Raw genomic sequence first — 19929 nt, 5'->3', positions numbered from 1 at the left:
GTTATTGGTGAAGACTTTTCTTGCTAATGTTAAGATACTCCATAAAAGAGGGCATTTTATTTTTGTGACACAAGTGGGAATATGTGTATTAAATAAAATAAGAGATTTGGTCAGCATAAATTTATCATTAAAAACAAACTGTAAGAATGAATTCATATTATCCCAATATGCTTTAAGTTTTATATGATCATAAAACATATGCTGCTAGTCAGCTTTAACATTTGCTTTACATCTCCAACATCCTGTATCTTTATTATACATCAGTTCAACTTTACATGGTATGATAAAGGTTCGATGTAAGAACTTCCAAGAGAATATCCTCCATCTTTGTGATGAAGTCGTTTGTTTTGATGATTGGAGTATTTTTTATCATCTTCACTTGGGAAGTTATTAGTAACAAGTCTAAAATAATTCCAGTAGCTTTCTCTGTGACATACTGTTGATTTCTTAAGTACCTTATACATTTTAGATAGGACTCCCTTTCCAATTATATCCTAGTGCATTAGGATAATGAGTAAATCAAAGAATGTAGGGAAAGAATTTCTAACTATTGGTTGCATTAGATTAATCTTATATTCAACTTAATTAATGATATGGTCAACATTTTGTAACTTCCCATTGTGAAGTAATTCATACCAGTATGATGGGTGTTTGTCTTTAAATGTAGTTATTGTTGCTAAATTAAATATATTAATACTATTTTGAATATAGGCAATTGGAAATACAAAGAAAAGCCATGCTTCATTTTCAGAGCTCTTGAAAATGAAAATTTTAAAGGAGGTTATGGTATTAATAAGAGGTAACTGGTTTGTTTTTGCTTTCTATAAAATAGTCTTTTATTAACCAATGAAATTTATTAGTAGCTATTTTAGTATGATATGATTTTGTTACATTATTGGATTTACACCAAATACCTCCCTGAATATCTTTCCATTTGGCATTATAATGTTATTTAACCAAGCAAATATATATATTTTGTCTTAATTGAGGATAATGTATATAATTCTAAATCTGGGAAACCAATACTGCCTGGTGTCAAATCAGTTTACTATCACATTGTCGATCGCACTATGTGCGATCAACCAATGTGCGAAACTCAGTTAGCAGAACCGGAATTGCGATTACTGCAATGTCGAACCTTACAATAGCGAACATTCGCTATAGCAAAGTTCGACAATGTAGTGCAGATTGCACTATAGTGGGGATCAGGAAATGTACCCTTTCCTCCGTGTAGTGCGATCTTGGAGTTTGTATATATAAGTGGGGGGGTGTGGGGGGCGCAGTTCTACTGTTGTAGAATGTTGAGCAGCTTTGAAGACGTACTATGTGGCATTTCCTGTTTTGAATTTGGCTGTCCAAAAATGTCGATTCGATGTCCACAAAAAACACCATTCGACATTTTTATTGTTTGGTCATCTGTGTTCCATATAAACCCATCAGCCATATCACCTTCCAACTAATTTACACTTGGACATGTGATAGTAAACTGTCAAATCTCTATATGAAGGTTTAAAGCCAATCTAGGCTTATTAGGAAACCATAAAAATCTCAGAAACAAAGAAATCTGATGATGTTAATCTTCTTTCCATTCATCACTGATGAGTTCGGTTCCGAGCCCTCGGAACCGAGTTGGCCTATTACCAAGCTCGTGCCAGCCAACAAACCCTCAAGCTAAGTCTCTACCCAGAATGCCCTTCTCCCTGTTACCTCAAATCTTGTTTGCCGCGTAGCCGTAAGGCCATGTTTCAGCTGAGCTCTCAGCTATATAATATCTTTTTTGATACTTGTGTAAATGTTTTTGGATATCTTCATATTTTGCTAAACCTTTAGTATTTCTAGTGTCTCTTCTTCAGTCTAACTGTATATTTTCTGCTCTACCTGTTGTTATCATTGGTAAACTTAAGTACCATTGTTGGTACAGCCTTTTCCCTTACCCTTGTGGTATTTCTTCAATACCATATTGCTTTCTCTTGCCTAACCTGTTAGCTTTTTATCTCTATTCAGGTGTTTCCCTTTCTTCACATATACAGTGTGTTGTAATATTGGTATTTTTCTTGTGATTTCTTGTGTTTTTTGAACTGAGTGACTTCATTATTGTTGGATTATACAGTTAGTTGTGGTGTCCTTTCTATTAAAATGTTGGATAAGAAGGGTACCTCTGGCTTTAAGCATTGTACTTCTTGTAAGGGCAAGTTACCTAACAGTGACTTGCATGATGACTGTGTATACTGTTTGGGAGTGGCCCACCTTTCGGTGCAGCCTCCATGTGATATTTGTCAAAGTTTCAGCAAATGCACTCTTAATGAGTGCAAAAATAAACTCATTCTGAAGAGGTTACTCAGGTCTCCCTTCTCAGAGGCCATTTTTGCGATGGAGGTCTCAATCCCTCCTTCTAAGGACAAAAAGAGATCCCATTCTGTTAATTCTTCACCATCGGGTGATCAGAGAAGACCTGGGAAATCTAAGGTCCCCAAGTTATCTTCTGAGCATAAATCTGCCTCTTCGGCTCCACCTTCCTTGACTCCGACCGTCTCAAAACTTTCAATACCGACGGCTGTATTGGCATAGACCCTGCCTCCGGCACCAATCATAGATCTTACTACTCCTGTTTCGACTTTGGCACATGTAGCTACTTCGGCTCAGGGCACACCTTCGACTAAGGTTTCCATTTTGGAACCGACCATTTCTGCTCTGAGTGCCACTTCGGCAGCGAGCATTGTACCAACCTCACTGGATCTGACCACTTTGCTTCCGGTCTTGAAACTAGAGATGTCAGTGCCGGCAGACATTGCACCTTTGGTCTTCAGTTCCCACTGAACCAGTCCTTCCTCAATCTGGGGATTGGGGAACAGGTGCGTCGGGCCGGGGTATGGTGTTGACTTTCTCCTTGGTTCCTTACTCAGTGCTGATGGCTGCATCTGTGCCGATCTTGCTTGAGGCTCCCCCCATGGGGGCAGGTCCATTGGAGCGAGATGTGACCCTAGTCCCGAAGATGTCTTTCTCAGTTCCGGGCACCCATCCGTCTTTGGGCGGGCCTGCCTTCCGTGGGATGGAGAGGGCTCTTGCTTCTGGTAGCACTCCTATGATGTTGGAATCCCAGTTTTCGCCCCTGAGCTGCAGCTGTCACAGATCACCCCCCCGGGGCACCAGGTAGAGAAACCGCAGGACACCCCTGTTAAGGGTACCCACTCTTCCGAGTCCTCCTCAGAGATCCCCACTGAGGAGCCCCCTCAAAAGAAGATGTGCAAGAGGAAGAACATGGACTCAGCTGAGGAGTGCTTAACAGAAGACGTGGATTATGATGATGGCGATGGGTCCCCACGGTCACCTCCTGATGACGTCTCCTTCAGAGGCATCGTGGAAATGTTAAAACAGAGAGGTGACTGGAAGCCCTCCAACCCTTCATCTGAGGAGTCCATGTTCCTGCAGGCTTTTCGTGCCCGGCCATCTACCTCTTGGGTGACCCTGCCTGCTGACAGACTTGTCCAGCTCATTGTGCAGCACGCATGGAAGAACCCTGATTCCATTGAGGTGATCCCCCGGAGACCAGATAAAATTCTGTCCCCTCCTGCTGAGAATTTGTACTGGTCCAAAGGGTTACCAGTTGATGCTCTGGTGGTGGCCATGAAAAAGGACTTGGCTGAGGGAAAGTCCCGCTGTTCACCCACCCAACAGCGAGTTCTGGGTGATTTGAGAAGTGTGTTTTTGCATCAGGGACCTTTGTTATATGGTCCCTGAATTATTTGGCACATTTTACGGGCTTCAGAGGGGCTTGATCGCCGAACTATCTGGGACACTCGCAGGGCAGTTGTTTGACGAGATCAGGGACAAAGTGGCCTCGCAGCTAGCAACCCTGGAATCAATATCCAACTCGTCCATGAGGCTGCTCTCACATGCGACTGAAGGGGCAGCTAGAGCAGTGGGTTCAGGCATTGTTAAGAGATGTCATGTCTGGATTTGCATCTGTGACCTCACGGATCCCTTCAAGTCTTCCTCTATGAATGGTCCCATCAAAGCTTCATCCCTCTTTGGCTCCAAAGTGAAGGACACACTAGCCAGGTGTGAGCAAGGTGGAAAAACCCTGTCTGCCTTAGGCCTACAATTTTCCAACCCTCAAATTATCTTCTCCAGGAATCAGAGGAGTGAGGAAAATGTGGCATAAGAAATCTCAGGGTCCTTTCCCTGTCACACATGGTAATGATACTCCCAGAGGCAGAGGGGTAACAGTTGTGGAAGACGCCCGTATAGAGGTGGAGGGGGTCCTCACAACCAAGGCTCCAGAGACTCTTTCTCTGGACAGCCTTATCAGTGCTGCTGAGGAGCGGCCCGATTGCTTACCTCTGGAAGCAGTTAGGGGTCGTTTCTCTCTGCACCAAGCTGCCTGGCACTCTATCACCACCAATCATTGGGTGCAGAATGTTATTACCAGCAGTTACACCATTCCCCTTTCTTGTCAACCAAATTTTCCAAGAAATCTTCATGATGTGCCACCCAGTCAAAGGGAAGCAGCAGCTTCAGAGATTATAAAGCTGTCTCAAAAAAGACTCATCCAACCAGTCCCACCAGACCAGCATGGATCCGGATTTTACTCAAGATTCTTTTTGATGCCAAAAACGACAGGGGGACTGGAGACCTGTTTGGATATCAGCAGCTTAAACAAGTCTGTCACCTAAACCAAATTCCAGATGGTCACGGTTCAGTCCATCTTTCCCCTTTTAATAGAAGGTGATTGGATGTGCTCTATAGATCTCCGGGATGCGTATTACCACATCAAGATGGATAAATGTTCCAGGAGTCTGCTTCGCTTCCAGCTAGGAGCCAGTCATTACCAATTCCGTGCCCTGCCGTTCAGTCTCTCTACAGCCCCTAGAGTGTTCACGAAATGCATGACAAAATGCATGACAAGTGGTAACAGCTCACTTGAGACTAAAAGGATTCCTTGTGTTTCCATATCTAGACTACTGGCTTCTTACCACCCCTACCAAGCATCTTCTGGTAACTGCCATACAACATACTCTCTCTCTCTGGCAAAATTGTTGGGAATAACGATACATTGGAAGAAATCAAATCTTATCCCTACACAACAAATAAAGTTAATTGGAGCAGTGTTCAATACTCAGTCCTGTCTGGTATCACTCCCTCTTCACAGACTCCACCGATTGAGGCTTCAAATTCGAGTGATTCTTTCTCAGACATTAGTCCCTGCAAGAAAAGTTCTCCAAACTCTGGGTTCTATGGCTGCTTCAATTCCAATAGTGCCTCTAGCAAAGCTACATATGCAAATTCTGCAATGGCTCTTTCTGTGTCAGTGGTTCCCAAACTGTCATCCCTTGGATTACAAGATTCGAATAACCAACTCTTGCAAGCAGGACCTGCTTTGGTGGATGAGGCCAGATGAAGATCTTTGGAGCTGACCTTTTCAACCCTCCCAGCCCATAGCCATTGTGACCACGGATGCTTCCCTGATCGGGTGGGGGGGGGGCATTTTCAGGGAAAGACTGTCCAAGGCACATGATCCACCTCGGAGGCCTACCTGTATATCAGTGTCCTAGAACTGAGGGACGTGCTATTAGTGTTGCAGGTAGTCCATGCGGCTCTCCCCTCTGGGACAATTGCAATCCAATCAGACAATATGTCAGTGGTCTGGTACATCAGCAAGCAAAGCAGAACCAAGTCCTACCCCCTTTGTTGAGAAGCCATGAGAATCTGGCATTGGGTGATAGCTTCCAACTGCATTCTGATAGCAATGATTTTCCTGAGGAGCTCCAACATGGTTGCAGACAAACTGAGCAGATGCACCCTCATGCCCCACGAGTGGTCCCTCAACACGGAAGTGGCATCTGTAATCTTCAGCCACTGGGGCTAGTCCTGCTGCAATCTTTTCACCTCCCCATCAAACACCAAGTGCAGCAGCTACTTTGCCCTACTTCTCCCACAGGGGGAGTCACCAAGGAATGCTCTGATCCACAATTGGCCCACAGGACTTCTCTACACCTATTCTCCCATTCCTCTGATCCCACAATTTCTAAAGAAAGCTGTGCAGTTGAGATGCAAGGTGATCCTCATAGCCCCATTCTGGTCTCATCAAGTTTGGTTCCCCTTTCTTTGGCCTCACCTAGTATTCCCGCCATGGATTCTGGACCCTCTACCAGATCTGATCACTCACCCCCCAAGGGCTGCGTCACCTAAACCTGTCCACTCTCAAGCTGACTGCTTGATTTCTCCACTTCCACTAGTCGCCAGGCAGGCTAACCTCTCCTCACCTGTTCGAGACATCATTCTGGCCTCTCACAAACCATTCACCAGAAGACTGTTTCAGGATAAATGGAAAAGGTTTTCCATTTGGTCCACGGATAACATGCTAGACCCGTATCTAGCTCCAGTTACTGCAATGCTTCAATATTTGGCTACGTTTTTTGATAACGGAGCTTCTGCCTCTACAGTTCATGTACATCTGGTGGCAATTTCCAACTTCCACAATGGTATAGATGGTACCTCTCTTATTTTGTTACGCCCTTTCAAGGCTTTCCTCAAAGGGACCTCTCATCTCAGGCCTCCTCTCAGACAGCCCGTAGTACCATGGAACCTCACTTTAGTCCTCCAGTCTTTGATTCAAAAGCTCTGTGAGCCTGTGGCTAAGTGTGAACTAAAGTTTTTGTCTTGGAAATCTTTGTTCCTGGTAGCCATTACCTGTTTCAGAAGAGTTTCAGAGCTGCAGGCATTGTGTATCAAGAGGCCCTACCTGGTCTTTCACAAAGACAGTGTCACTTCGAACGAACCCATCCTTTCTTCCCAAAGTGGTTTCTGAATTCTCTATTAACCAGTCCATTGATCTACCAGTGTTCTTTCCGAATTTTGCCAATAGAGGAGAGTATTGCCTTCACACCTTAGATGTACATAGTCAATTAAGGTTTTACCTAGACAGGACCAAACCTATCCAAAAATCTGAACAGCTTTTCATTTCCTTCTTGGGACCAAAAATGGGAGAGGCTGTTTCCAAGGTTACATTATCAAAATGGCTAAGGGACTGCATATGTGTCACTTATTCCCTCCGTAATGAATCCATGCCAAAAGTTAAAGCCCACTCCACTAGATCTATGGCAACTTCTGTAGCAATTCCATTCCAGGGCATCCACAGATGACATCTGTGCAGCAGCTACTTGGGCTAAGCCTCATACCTTTATCAATCATTACAATTTGGACCTGGTCTCCAAGGCGAGAGCTGCCTTCGGCTCAATGGTACTCAGGAATGTTCTTCCATAAGGGCCGCACATGGACCTCAACGTAGCTTGGGATTCTGTCCCATCAGTGATGAATGGAAAGAAGATAAAGAAGTTATGTCTTACCATAATGTTCCATCTGTGTTGTTCATCTTCTTTCATTCATCACTTCCCACCCTCCTTCCCCTTCCAAAGGCTCCTGGGGGATGCTTTGCGTCTAAGTGGTGCACTATGGTACTTGCATAGAAGTGGCCTTGGCTTTACTTCCTTTCTTAGCAAACTCGATCTGAGGTAACAGGGAGAAGGGCATTCTGGGTAGAGACTTAGCTCGAGAGTTTTTTTGGCTGGCGCGATCTTGGTAATAGGCCAACTCAGTTCCGAGGGCTTGGAACCAAACTCATCAGTGATGAAGAAAGAAGATGAACAACACAGATGGAACGTTATGGTAAGACCTAACTTTTTTTATACTCTTTTTACATTTTTGGGGAGTGGGAAGGATAAAGATTGTATTATATGTAGAATTTCAGGAAGGATAATCATTTTAATTAAATAAGGAGAGTCTCTCTTCCATAGTGAAAAAAAAAATATTCCATTTCTTAAGAGTTTGTTTTATGGAATTTAAGTTATCATAATTAAGGGTTGTTATATCTTTAATATTATTAGGTCTGAAGAAGTTTATATATTTTATAAATGAAAGCGCTAACTTTATATTTATTTCTGTGTCCAGAGTGGTATTTTCTCCTTACATATTTCATTCAGTTTTTGTTTTGCACTCGTATATCTTTAATATTATCAGACAAGTTTATCCCTAAAAAAGTGTTTTTACCATCTTTCACAATGTTTTTATGTCATTTCTTATCTGTTTTATTAATATTTTAATTAACAGGTAGTATTTTAGTCTTATTGTCATTAAAACCAAGTCCCGAATTCTTCTGGAATATTTCTGTTGCTTGGAATACTGCAATAAGAGAATAACTGCAAGCAGTGGTGACAAGGGACAACCCTGTATAGTACCTTTAGTAATCATGATTGATTGGGAAGTATATCAGCCTATCTTAATGTATGCAAATGAGTTTTCGTAGAGAAGTTTGATTAATTGCAAGAAATTGTTTGAAAAATCACATTCCTCCAGTACTAACAGTAAATACTCCCAATTAACTGAATCAGATGGACTATTTATATCCAGACTAACCAAAGTTATTTCTTTTTTCGAATTATTAGTATAATCAGTTATCAACGGTATTCTCTTGAGATTATCATAGGTGCTCCTGTTCATTATAAACTCAGTCTGATCATTATCAACACTGGAAGAAATTGTTTTATTCTAGATGAATAGATTGATGTGAATATTATATAATCTACTTTTAATAATGAAATTGGTCTATATGAAAAACATTGTGTTGAATCCTTGTCAGGTTTTAAAATTGTGAATGTTAGGGTGTATTTCCAGGATGGCGGTACCTTCGTAAGTCCTTTAACTATTGAAAATACATCTAGTAAAATACTCAAAGCATCCTTTATCACCATTTTGTATAGTTCAGGTATTATACTATCATTTCCAAGTGCCTTATTGGGTTTTAATTTATCAATTTGAATTTTGAGTTCAGTCATTGATATAGGCTTGTCAGTTATTTTTATTTGCTCCTCTGACAGTCTATTTTCAGTCTATTTTTTATAAATGTTTTAATTAGATCTTGTGCATCCATTGTTTAATCTTATTAAAATGAGACCTGAAAACATCCAGAATATCTTCTATTTCAGTAACTTCCTTTTTACTACTAGAGGAGTATAATTATTTGATGTGGTTAGATTTAACAAGCATTTTTGTTCTAGTAGCCAATTTATTCATGGATTTAGGATTTATGGAATAATTAGTTATTTTAATCTTTTCTATTTAATCTTTTCTAAATTTATCATAGTTTTATGTTGTAAAATTTCTAAATATTTACTGTTTAAGTTATTTATTTCTTCTGTTAAGTTATTTCCTTTTTGGCTGTCTACTTTTAACTTATCAATTTTCTCCTATAAATCTGTCAGTTCTTTGTCCCATTGTTTCTGTTTTTGTGCATACCAAATTGTAATTTTGCCAAAAAGGTATGCTTTTAAAGAGTCCCATACAAAAAAATCTCTGAGGTGTTACCTGTATGATTCATTTCAATAAAAGTTCGAATTTCTTTATTAAAGAATTCCTTAAAGTCTTTCATATTGGCTATATATGCAGAAATCCTTTTAATTGGGATGTTATTACTAGAATTCAATATAACTTCAAATGTTGTTGCTTTATGATCTGACAGTAGGCAATAGACTACTTTAATGTTAGCTGATCTACTAGTGATCTTATTTAAAACATATACTCTGTCTCTTCATGATTGTGTCCCATGCCTCCTAGAGAAATGTGTTAAGAAAGGCTAGTATGATACTGAAAACACATTTATATCTCTCATATTATATAGGTCATTGAATTCTATCAAATCCTGGACTGAGGCAGGTTTCTTCCTTTTACAGCTAGTTTTGGTATCCTTGTCAGATAAAATACAATGAAAGTCACCTGCAATAATAATGTTTTTCTTTGATATTCATATTATTTCCTCCAACTGTTGTTTAACTGTTTGTATTCCCAATCCAGGTATCCAATAGACATTAATAAAAGTATATAGTTTTCTTTGAATCGCTAAAGTCACTGACAAAAATATGCATTTTTCATCATTAAATGTATTCAAGATTTTAGGTAGAGGCAAAGAATGTTTCCATCAAATAGCCAGCACTCTTCTCTTTTGTTTATAATGAGAGCTAGTCAATACCGAATAGTGTTTAGTATTAAGTCTGTCCAGATCTTCTTTTATTAAATGTGCTACCTGTAAAAAGATGATTTGGGAATAAAATATTTTTTAAATTTTGTGTAAACTACCCCTTTTACAACCATTATTTAATCCATTGATATTAATTGATATGCATTTCAAGTTGGCCATTCTAGACACTCGGAAACACGAAACCAAACTAGTGAAAAGTAAAAAGGTAGGCAGAACAATCCAAGCAGTCACAGTAAATGAACGTAAGTTTATCTTTAATCCACAAACGTTTTCGTTACTGTGCAACAGTAACTTCATCAGAAAACCAGTTTGCATGATACGCTAAACTTTTAAATAATAAATGGCGCCAAAATAGAACCTAAAACGTCACCGTAGCATCATACTAATTAAAATATCTTCGCATTTGACAGTTAAAGTGCTACAGCAGAATTTTTAGTTATATTCAGTAAAATGCTTTTTAATTAATTAAAAACTTTGTATAAAAATTTTTTTACTTATTAAAACAGTCAAGCACAATATTTAATATTAGTCATAAAATTTATAGTGTAATTAATTGATTTTATGTAAATCAAAGTTTACATTTGTAACTTCATATCACAATGTTAAGAGACAAGTCATGTAAAGTGCCATCTGTGCAAGTAAGTCCAGTAATTGTATAGGAAAATTATAATATTCCATCTCATGTTACATGTTCCTCTATTGTGTAAGTCTCAAAGTGTTGTTAGTTTATCATCAGTTAAAAATCTTTTTTTAAAAATCTTTTTTCATAAATAGGAAATCTACCTCTGTGCGCTTCTCAATTTCAGCACACAAGTAATATTACAATTTTCGTTGAGACCAGGTGCAGAAAATGCATCTAAAGTTAGTTGCCACTCCAACTCTCGAACCTCAAGTTTTAAAGAGAAGGGACCGCCTCTAATGTCAAAAGGAATATGGTCAATAGCTAAAAAATGAAAAATATGCCCAGGGTGAACCCCTATATGTTTAGCCAGAGCATTATCATCTTTATTCTTCCTTATGGCATAAGTGTGCTCATAAAGTCTTCCCCTAGTTTGCGGTCAGTCTTTCCTACGTAGAAAGCTGGGCAACAGTCACAGGTCGCTAAATACACTATAGATTTAGACTCACAGTTAAATCTATAGTTAATGTAGTGTTTCTTATCTCTAATTACAAAAGAGTTTGCAGATCTTATGTAGTTACACTGTTTACATGTACCGCAAGGATATGTTCCCTTTAATTTCAAAAAGGTAGGAGAGTCATTTCTCCTTTCCAGTAGTGACTTAAGGTTACTCCCTTTTACAACCATTATTTAATCCATTGATATTAATTGATATGCATTTCAAGTTGGCCATTCTACCAAAATAAGAAAAAATAAGTTAGTATTACATATCATACCCTCATACATTTGTAAATAATTTGGTACCGAAAAACTATTAATGTTCTGTAGTCCTATCTAACCTTCATTCTTACATATAGGATCCTCGGCTCTGACTCAGCCTATTTACAAGCTGGAAGTCTTCTAGTTGGCTCGTGGCTAGGTAGGTATGCCATGGTGCACCAGTACAATCCCCAGATCTTGTTTGCCATGTCAACGAGTTTGGTTGTGCTTCTCTTTGGCTCTGGCTAAGTTTTGCATTTAGTTAAACTTTTTCAAAAATTTTTGGGACTGTTTTAGTTTAAAACAGAAAAAAACTGTTACTGTATTATTGTTTAGTCACAGTTAGCGTAGTTTGCTATTAGAATAGTTAGTCTGTATAATTGCACCATTTGGTGCCATCCTTGGCCTTTTTGACTTCTTAGTATTGGTATCCTGTGTGCTGGTTTTCGTTTCTTAATAGACTTAGTATTTGCAGGCGCCTTTTGCGCTCTGTTAGACTGTGTGTTGTTAGTAGGCATAACTCAAGTTTTTGTTGGTTTCCTGCTTGTTAAATTGTTATCATTGTTAACAGAATGAGGTTCTTTTATTCCTTAGTCATAAGTCTGAGTTTTTGCGGATTCCCGCTTGTTTCATTGGTTACTGTTGTTAACAGAACTAGGTTCTATTTCCCTTGTTAGTATTCCTGTTCGAGTGTGTGAAATTCTCTGCTTACTGTAACTCTCTAGGTCTGTTTTAGTCAGAAGACCTAGTTTCTCCATTTTCCTTCCTGCCCGGGCTAGGCCTGTTTAAGTTTTAGGACCTAGTCCTCATGGTGTCCTTCTCTTTCCTGCAGGGCTAGGCCCATTTAAATTAGACAACCTAGTCTTCCCTCTCCTCCTTTCTGTGTGTGTGTGTGTGCTCATCTCTGTGAGAATGTCTAAAGAGAGTAAGGATCATAAGCCATCTGGCTTTAAGAAATGTATTAAATGCTCACAGAAGATATCCATAACGGATGGCCACAGTAACTGTGTTTACTGTTTGGGGGCCATCCATTTACATGAGACTTGCTTATTTTGCCACACTTTCAGTCCTAGGGTGTTGCAAGAGAGAAAAAACAAGCTCATCCTAAAAGGTCTTCTTAAACCTTCCTTTGAGGAAGATCTGTCTAGCTCTTCCACCTCTTCCAAATCTACAATGGGAAAGTCTAAGTCCTCCAAGAGGCCCTCCCCGGCACTGGTGCTGGTGTCTCGGAGCCACCTCTTAAAATCACCAAATCAGACAAGTCCACTGTCTCATCAGCTCCACAAAGTGCAGTGCCAACTGAGAACAGTACTGTGATTACAGGGTCAGTTCCAAGTATTTCAGAATCGACCGCTGAGACCATTTCATGGAGCTGGTCTATGGATACTCTACCGGTCTCCCCTATATTGAAGTCTCCAATACTACAGAGATCCCGCTCTCCTACTCTGTCATCCAGGTCTTCCAAGAGCTTATCGGAAGAAGATGTGGAGAGGGTAGTGCTGAGACTGTTGAAGTCATCTGCCTTACCTAAATTGTTGTTGGCTCCGACCCAGTCGGTTCCGGAGCCACTTGAGTCCGTTAAGCCCCCTTTGATCATTCCTCCTCTGAGCCATGCTGGTCTTTCGGAGCTGAAATGTTTGGTACCACTGGTGGAACCTTCAGCTCCAGCTTCCCCTGTAGCTGTTTCGGAGCTGAGTTCTGCTCCGACACTCTCGGCACCATCCATAATGTCTAGGAGCCAAAGCTCCCCGGTCAGCCCCGACAGGGATGCTTGGAACCGAACTTCTTCAGTTCTGAGTCTTCCTCTCGGCCTGTCGGCTAGGGTGAGTTTGGATACTATGTTCATCTCAGAGCCAATGGCTCTGGAGCCGACGGCATTCTCGGCCCCCTCGGAGCTGGGGAGGTCTTCGGAACTGGAGAGGTCGGCATTCGAGATGATGAGGAGTGTGCTATCCAGATCATCAGCTCCTACCAAGGGTACCAACGCTCTTCCCCCTAAGGCACCTACTTCTGTCTCAGCTCCTACTCACTCCTTGGACAGCAGAGATCCTCAGCCTCAGGAGCCACCGGCTGGTGGCCCGCACTCTTCTGAGACCTCCTTGGAATATCCTTCTGAGGAGCCTCCACAGAAGAGAACATGTAAGAGGAAGCATGTAGACTCCCAGGATGAGTCTCTGACCTCTGACACTGACCTCGGGGAGTCAGAAGGGTCCCCCAAGTCATCCTCTGATGATGTCTCCTTCCTAGATATCCTGGAGATCCTTAAACAGAGGTATGGCTGGCCCACTGTTACCCCTTATGATGAGAAGTCAGTGTACCTGAAGGCTTTTGGGTCTCAACCTTCAGCCTCTTGGGTTTCTCCACCCTTCGACGAACTGATGGAGCTAGTTAATCGGAAGGTGTGGGATTCTCCTGATGCAGTGGAGCCAGTCCCCAGGAGACCGAATAAGTTTCTTTCTGCACCCCCAGAAAAGGATTTTTTGTCTAAAGGTGTTCCTGTAGATGCCATGGTGGTGGCTGCGGCCACTAAGAAGGAGCTAGTTCAGACGACTTCTTCTGGTCATCCACTGAATAAGGAGTCTCAAATGTTGGACAGATACAGGAAGCATATCTTTTCTTCAGCCGCATTTACCCGATCACTGAACTACCTTACTCACTTCATGAGGCTTCAGAGAGATCTCCTTAAAGAGTTAGGAGATTCTCTACAAGGTACATGTATTGAGGGAGTCCCTGACAAGGTGTCTGCGCAGTTGTCCACCTTGAACTCTATCGTCAACTCTTCCATGCAGCTTATTTCGTATGCAGCCGATGGAGCGAGTAGAGCAGCGGGTTCAGGAATTTCCTTAAGGCGTCATTCCTGGATGTGTTTGTGTAACTTTGCAGAACTGTTCAAGTCTAGCTTTATCAATGCCCCCTTCGACAGTTCCTCATTGTTTGGACCCAAGGTAAAGGACACTCTCACCCGATGTGAGCAAGAAGGAAAAACACTCTCTGCCATTGGAGCACATTTTACTGTTCCCTCTAGACCATATCCTAAGGGTCAGAGGGGTGGTAAGATGTGGTTCAAGAAGTCCCAGAGGTTTTTCCAGGATGCACTGGGTGACTCCTCCTTCACAGGCATAAAAGGAGGAGGAGGAAATGGTAGAGGTCACCCTAGAGGCAGGGGCGGTCTGCAAAACGAGGGAGGTCATGATTCCTTTCGGGGCCGGCCTTACCAGCGCTCCTGATGTGGGGCCCGACTGTGCTTCTCTTGGGCTGGTCGGGGGTCGCATTTCTTTGTATCCAGAAGCCTGGCTGGGTATCACTCATGACAAGTGGGTACAAAGAATTATTACCAGAGGTTATGTCATACCCTTTTCTCTGCCACTTTATGTTCAAAAGAGGATCCCAGATGTTCCACCCAATGACAGGGATCAGGCAACTGTGGAGGTCAACAAGTTGCTGGCAAAAAGAGTCATCCAAACCATCCCAGCAGACCAAATAAGATCCGGAACTTACTCCAGATTTTTTTTAGTGCCAAAACGTACAGGGGATTGGAGGCCCATCTTGGACCTCAGCAGATTGAACAAATCAGTAAAGAAGGACAAGTTCTGGATGGTGACACTGCAGTCTATACTCCCTTACTAGGGAAAGACACTTGGATATGCTCAATAGACCTCCAAGATGCTTACTACCACATAAAAATGGACAGGGCGTCAAGGAATCATCTACGCTTCCGGCTGGGAGCCAGTCATTATCAGTTTCGTGCTCTGCCCTTTGGTCTCACCACAGCCCCCAGGGTTTCACCAAATGTATGGCAGTAGTGACAGCTCACCTGAGATGTTGGGGATTCCAGGTGTTTCTGTATCTGGATGACTGGCTCTTCACCGCACCAACCAGGCATCTACTTCTTCAGACCAGGGACGCTACTATTCAGCTTTGTGCCCAGTTGGGAATTTCTATAAATTGGGGAAAAAATCTGCCTTATTGCTCTCTCAGTCTATGATTTTTATAGACGCAGAGATAGACACAGTAGACATGTTGGCTCGTCTTCCTGCCGAAAGGGCACAGAATCTGGTTCTTTAAATTCGGCGTCTTCTCCCCTTATGAAAGGTCAAAGCCAAGACTATTCTGCAGCTTCTAGGGACCATGGCCTCCACCATATTACTAATGCCACTAGCCAGGCTACACATAAGAATTCTTCAGTGGCTCCTGTCGTCCCAATGGTCCCTTCAGCACCTACCATTATCTCATCACATTCTGCTGACAAGAATCTTGCAAGAAGGACCTCCTTTGGTGGACACTACCCAATCAGTTAACCACAGGCACTTCATTTCTTCCTCACCAACCCGTTGCCACTGTGACCACGGATGCCTCACAGATAGGGTGGGGGGGCATTATCTCGGCAGGACTGTCCAAGGCACATGGCAAGATCACGAGGCTGACCTGCATATCAGCGTTCAGCGTTGCAAGCACTCCACGACCTTCTGCCTCTGGGGACTATTGCAATACAATCAGACAACACGTCTGTAGTATGGTATATCAACAAAAAGGGTGGAACCAGATCTTATCCACTCTGTCGAGAGCCATGCGAGTTTGGAAATGGGTGATATCTTCCCAGCATTTTCTGCTGGCAATGCACATTCCAGGGACAACCAACATGATAGCCGACAAGCTCGGCTGGGCAATCCTGATGCCTCACGAATGGTCTCTGAAACAGGAAACAGCGGAACAGATTTTCCGCAGATGGGGGCAACCTTGCTGCGACCTCTTTGCCAGCCCAATCAGTGCCAAATGCAGCAGCTATTTCTCCCTCATCCCCCTCCGGGGGAGTCACCAAGAGTTGCACTTGTTCACGATTGGTCCCTGGGTCTCCTGTATGCTTTTCCTATCTTTCCTCTCATTCCCAAAGTTATTCAGAAAGCAAAACAGCTGGGAAGCAAACTGATCCTCATTGCTCCTTACTGGCCTCATCAGGTTTGGTTCCCCTTTCTTGGGCCTCTTCTCCTAGATGATCCTTGGATTCTGGACCCAGTTCCAGACCTGTTGACTCACATGTCAGGCTTGCTTCACTCCTCCTTACACACCCTCAATTTGACAGAGTGGCTGCTCCAGTTCCATCCCTAGTCAGGCTTCATGACTTCTCCCCTATCGTGACTCATATCCTTACGTCTTTTCATAAACCTTTCACTAGGAGACTATATTCCATTAAATGGAGAAGATTCTCTATCTGGGCAGAGAAAATGAATGTTGACCCTTACACTGCCTCCATTCCAGTGGTTTTGGAATTCTTGTCTGAGCTTTTTCACCAGGGATCTGTGGCTGCCACTATCAGAGTTCAGTTGGCAGTGATTTCAAATTTTCATCTAGGCTTTCAAGATTCTAATCTGATGTCACATAAGCTGTGCAAAACTTTCCTTAAAGGTGCCACTTTAAGACCCCCCTTTCAAGAACTTGTTGCCTCATGAGATTTAAACTTTGTGATATCCAAATTAACTTCTCCACCCTTTGAGCCTTCTCATTCATCCTCTTTGAAATTCCTGTCTTGGAAGACTTTGTTTCTGGTGGCTATCATGTCAGCCAGACTAGTGTCAGGGTTGCAAGCACTGCCTGTAAAACCCCCTTATCTGATTTTTCACAAAGACAGGGTGTCCCTTCATACTAATCCCTCCTTTGTCCCCAAGGTTTGTTCCCATGCCACCTTGAATCAATCCATAGAACTTCTGGTATTCTTTCCAAATCATTCCAATGCAGCTTAATACAGGTTTCACCAGCTGGATGTCCATAGACAATTACATTTTTATTTGCACCGGACTAAGGAAATCAGATCAATTATTTATTTCCTTCTCCAAATCCAGATCAGGCTTACCAGTTTCCAAAGTAACACTCTCTAATTGGATTTCTAGCTGTATAGCTTATGTTTACAGCTCTGAGGGTATACCTTTACCCTTTAAAATCAAGGCTCACTCTACGAGATCTCTGTCTACCTCTGCAGCCTTTCAGGCCAGGGTCCCACTTGATAATATTTGTGCAGCAGCAACATGGGCTGCCCAGCACACTTTTATTACTCATTACAAATTGGATTTAACCTCCAGGGGTAGAGCATCATTTGGTTCCACGGTACTCAGGAGTATTTTTCCTTGAGCCACCCAAGAATAAGGCGCTAGGGACGCTGTCCCATATGTAAGAATGAAGGTGAGATAGGACTACGGAACATGAAGAAGTTATGTACTCACCATAAAGTTCCATGTTTGTATTCCATCTCACTCTTCATTCTTACAAACCCACCCTCCTACCCTCAGCCTGGAAGTACCTGGAGACAGACAAATATTATTATCCTTTTTTATGGAGACCTTTTAGTATTGTCTTCTTTTGTATATTTGTTATTATCTCTCCTAGTTAGCAGCAAACAAGATCTGGGGATTATACTGGTGCACCATGGAATACCTACCTAGCCACGAGCTAATTAGAAGACTTCCAGCTTGTAAATAGGCCGAGTCGGAGCCGAGGATCGGCTCTGATCCCAAGTTAAGAATGAAGGGTGAGATGGACTACAAATATGGAACGTTATGGTGAGTACATAACTTCTTTTTATATCTAGTGAACTGCTTACTCATAGATATAAGTATAAGATAATTGAGATTGTTAACTGTAAAGTTTCTGCCAAGGATAGTAAACACCAAAGAAAAAGAAACAGAATTAATTTGTGGACTACTATACATTTACTGTTCTTTTCCATCTCCCCCTTCCACAATGGATTTTAAAACTCCTGGTTTGAATAGCGGTCCTATTCAAACACTACCACCTACCCACAAATTAGTATCTAGCATCATTCTATTACTTCTAAAGTTATGATATATGAAAGGTCTACCTTGTTTAACAAAATTAAATGGAGTTAGTATGCACATAATATTTAGATTATAGGATCATAGGAAGTTACTAAGCTATTGGTCCTGGGCCCTTAGCCTAGCCAAGAATTTAGCCCACATTTAGACAAGTCAGCATCAGATGCCCCTGTCCAGCAGGGACATGGGTGGAATCCCAGGGATGTATTTGATGGTTCCCATCCAGTTATCCAGGTTGTGCTTAAAAGGGGGGTAAAAAGGTACTCTGCTTGACGTGGAGAGGAAGGCTATTCCACAGATGGGGGAGTCTCTGGGACACAAATCTGTCCCACCAACAAGTCCTATTGATGTCATAGACCAGGTTGAGGCTGCGCGTGTGGGTTACTTGAGTGAGCTTGACTAGAGGATATGCAGCAGTCCCATCAAGGCAGGGTCTGAGACATACCTCTCAACCGTACCAAATTTCTCAGTTTTTACCAGTTTCGAGGTCCAACTAATGGGTTGCCACGATTCCTGAATGGTACCCCTTAATTTCCAGATTTCCCGGCTTTTTCTTTTAATTTTTTTTTCTGGCTTTTTGGGCTGATGTCATCACATGCAGAGGCATCCACAATGACATCAGCTTCGTGAGCAGCCTGCCAGCCTGTTGGAATTGGCTGAGGGCTCAAGGAATTCACTGTACTTTGTTTCTGGGCAGCCAGCAGCATGCAAGCCATGCGTACATTTCCCCAGCTGCTCCAGGTAAGGAGGACAATTAAAGTAAAAACTCAGCATGCTGCATTTATTGATAGTCACACTTTGAATTAAGTGCATGCGAATGGTACGATAAGTAAAGTAAAAACTCAGTACGTTGCTTTTATTGATAGTTGCACTTTGAATTAAGTGCATGTGAATGGTCTTTCTTTTCTGCCGCAAACATACTGGTCACACAAGCTGAACAGTTCTTTCTTTTATATTTATTGATGGTCGCACTTTGAATTAAGTGCATGTGAATGGTCTTTCTTTTTTGCTGCAAAAAATACTGATCACACAAGCTGCTGCATATAGTTTTGATTCTGCAAAGTGCGTCTGAATGGTTCTTTCTTTTGTCTTTCAGGTTCTTACAAGCTGCTGCATATAGTGGTTTGAGCATTTGAATTAAGTGCATGCGAACAGTTCTTACAAGCTGCTGCATATAGGGGTTCGACCATTTGAAAAGCGTGTATGTGAAAGTTCTTACAAGCTGCTGCGTATAGGGGTTTGAGCATTTGAATTAAGTGCATGTGAACGGGTCTTACAAGCTGCTGCATATAGGGGTTTGAGCATTTGAAAAGTGTGTGTGTGAACGGTTCTTACAAGCTACTGCATATAGGGGGTTGAGCATTTGAAAAGTTTGTGTGTGTGTGTGTGTGTGTGTGTGTGTGTGTGTGTGTGTGTGTGTGTGTGTGTGTGTGTGTGTGTATAAAATGCCCCAGTTAGGCATAACTGGTGGTTAGGGTTACTGAGGCTCAAACCCGGTACAAGGAGCAAGAGCCTGAGTTCTCTACCCATACCACTACTTCTGATTGAAGGAGTTGTAGCTCTCAATTGTACAAATTTTCACAAAATGTCTGGAATGTTTGGCTTATACTTTTGGTCTGTTCCTTCTAAAATTCAGATAGTGTAGTGGTGCAGTGGTAGTGTTGTTGCCTCACAAGAAGAGGTTCTCTGGTTTGATT

General features: G+C 42.0%; 1 protein-coding gene across 1 annotated transcript in view; it reads left to right on the top strand.

Annotated features, from left to right (window-relative positions):
* The window catches only part of DNAI4 (dynein axonemal intermediate chain 4), a 1182639-nt gene that overhangs the window by 529084 nt on the left and 633626 nt on the right, over positions 1–19929 (top strand). The window lies entirely within an intron of this gene.

The sequence above is a fragment of the Protopterus annectens genome, chromosome 10.part0 (genome assembly GCF_019279795.1).
Source record: "Protopterus annectens isolate FY-2018-M chromosome 10.part0, PAN1.0, whole genome shotgun sequence".
NCBI classification, from domain to species: Eukaryota; Metazoa; Chordata; order Ceratodontiformes; family Protopteridae; genus Protopterus; species Protopterus annectens.
Note: the sequence above shows the minus strand (reverse complement) of the source record. Positions and strands in the feature narration are given on the sequence as shown.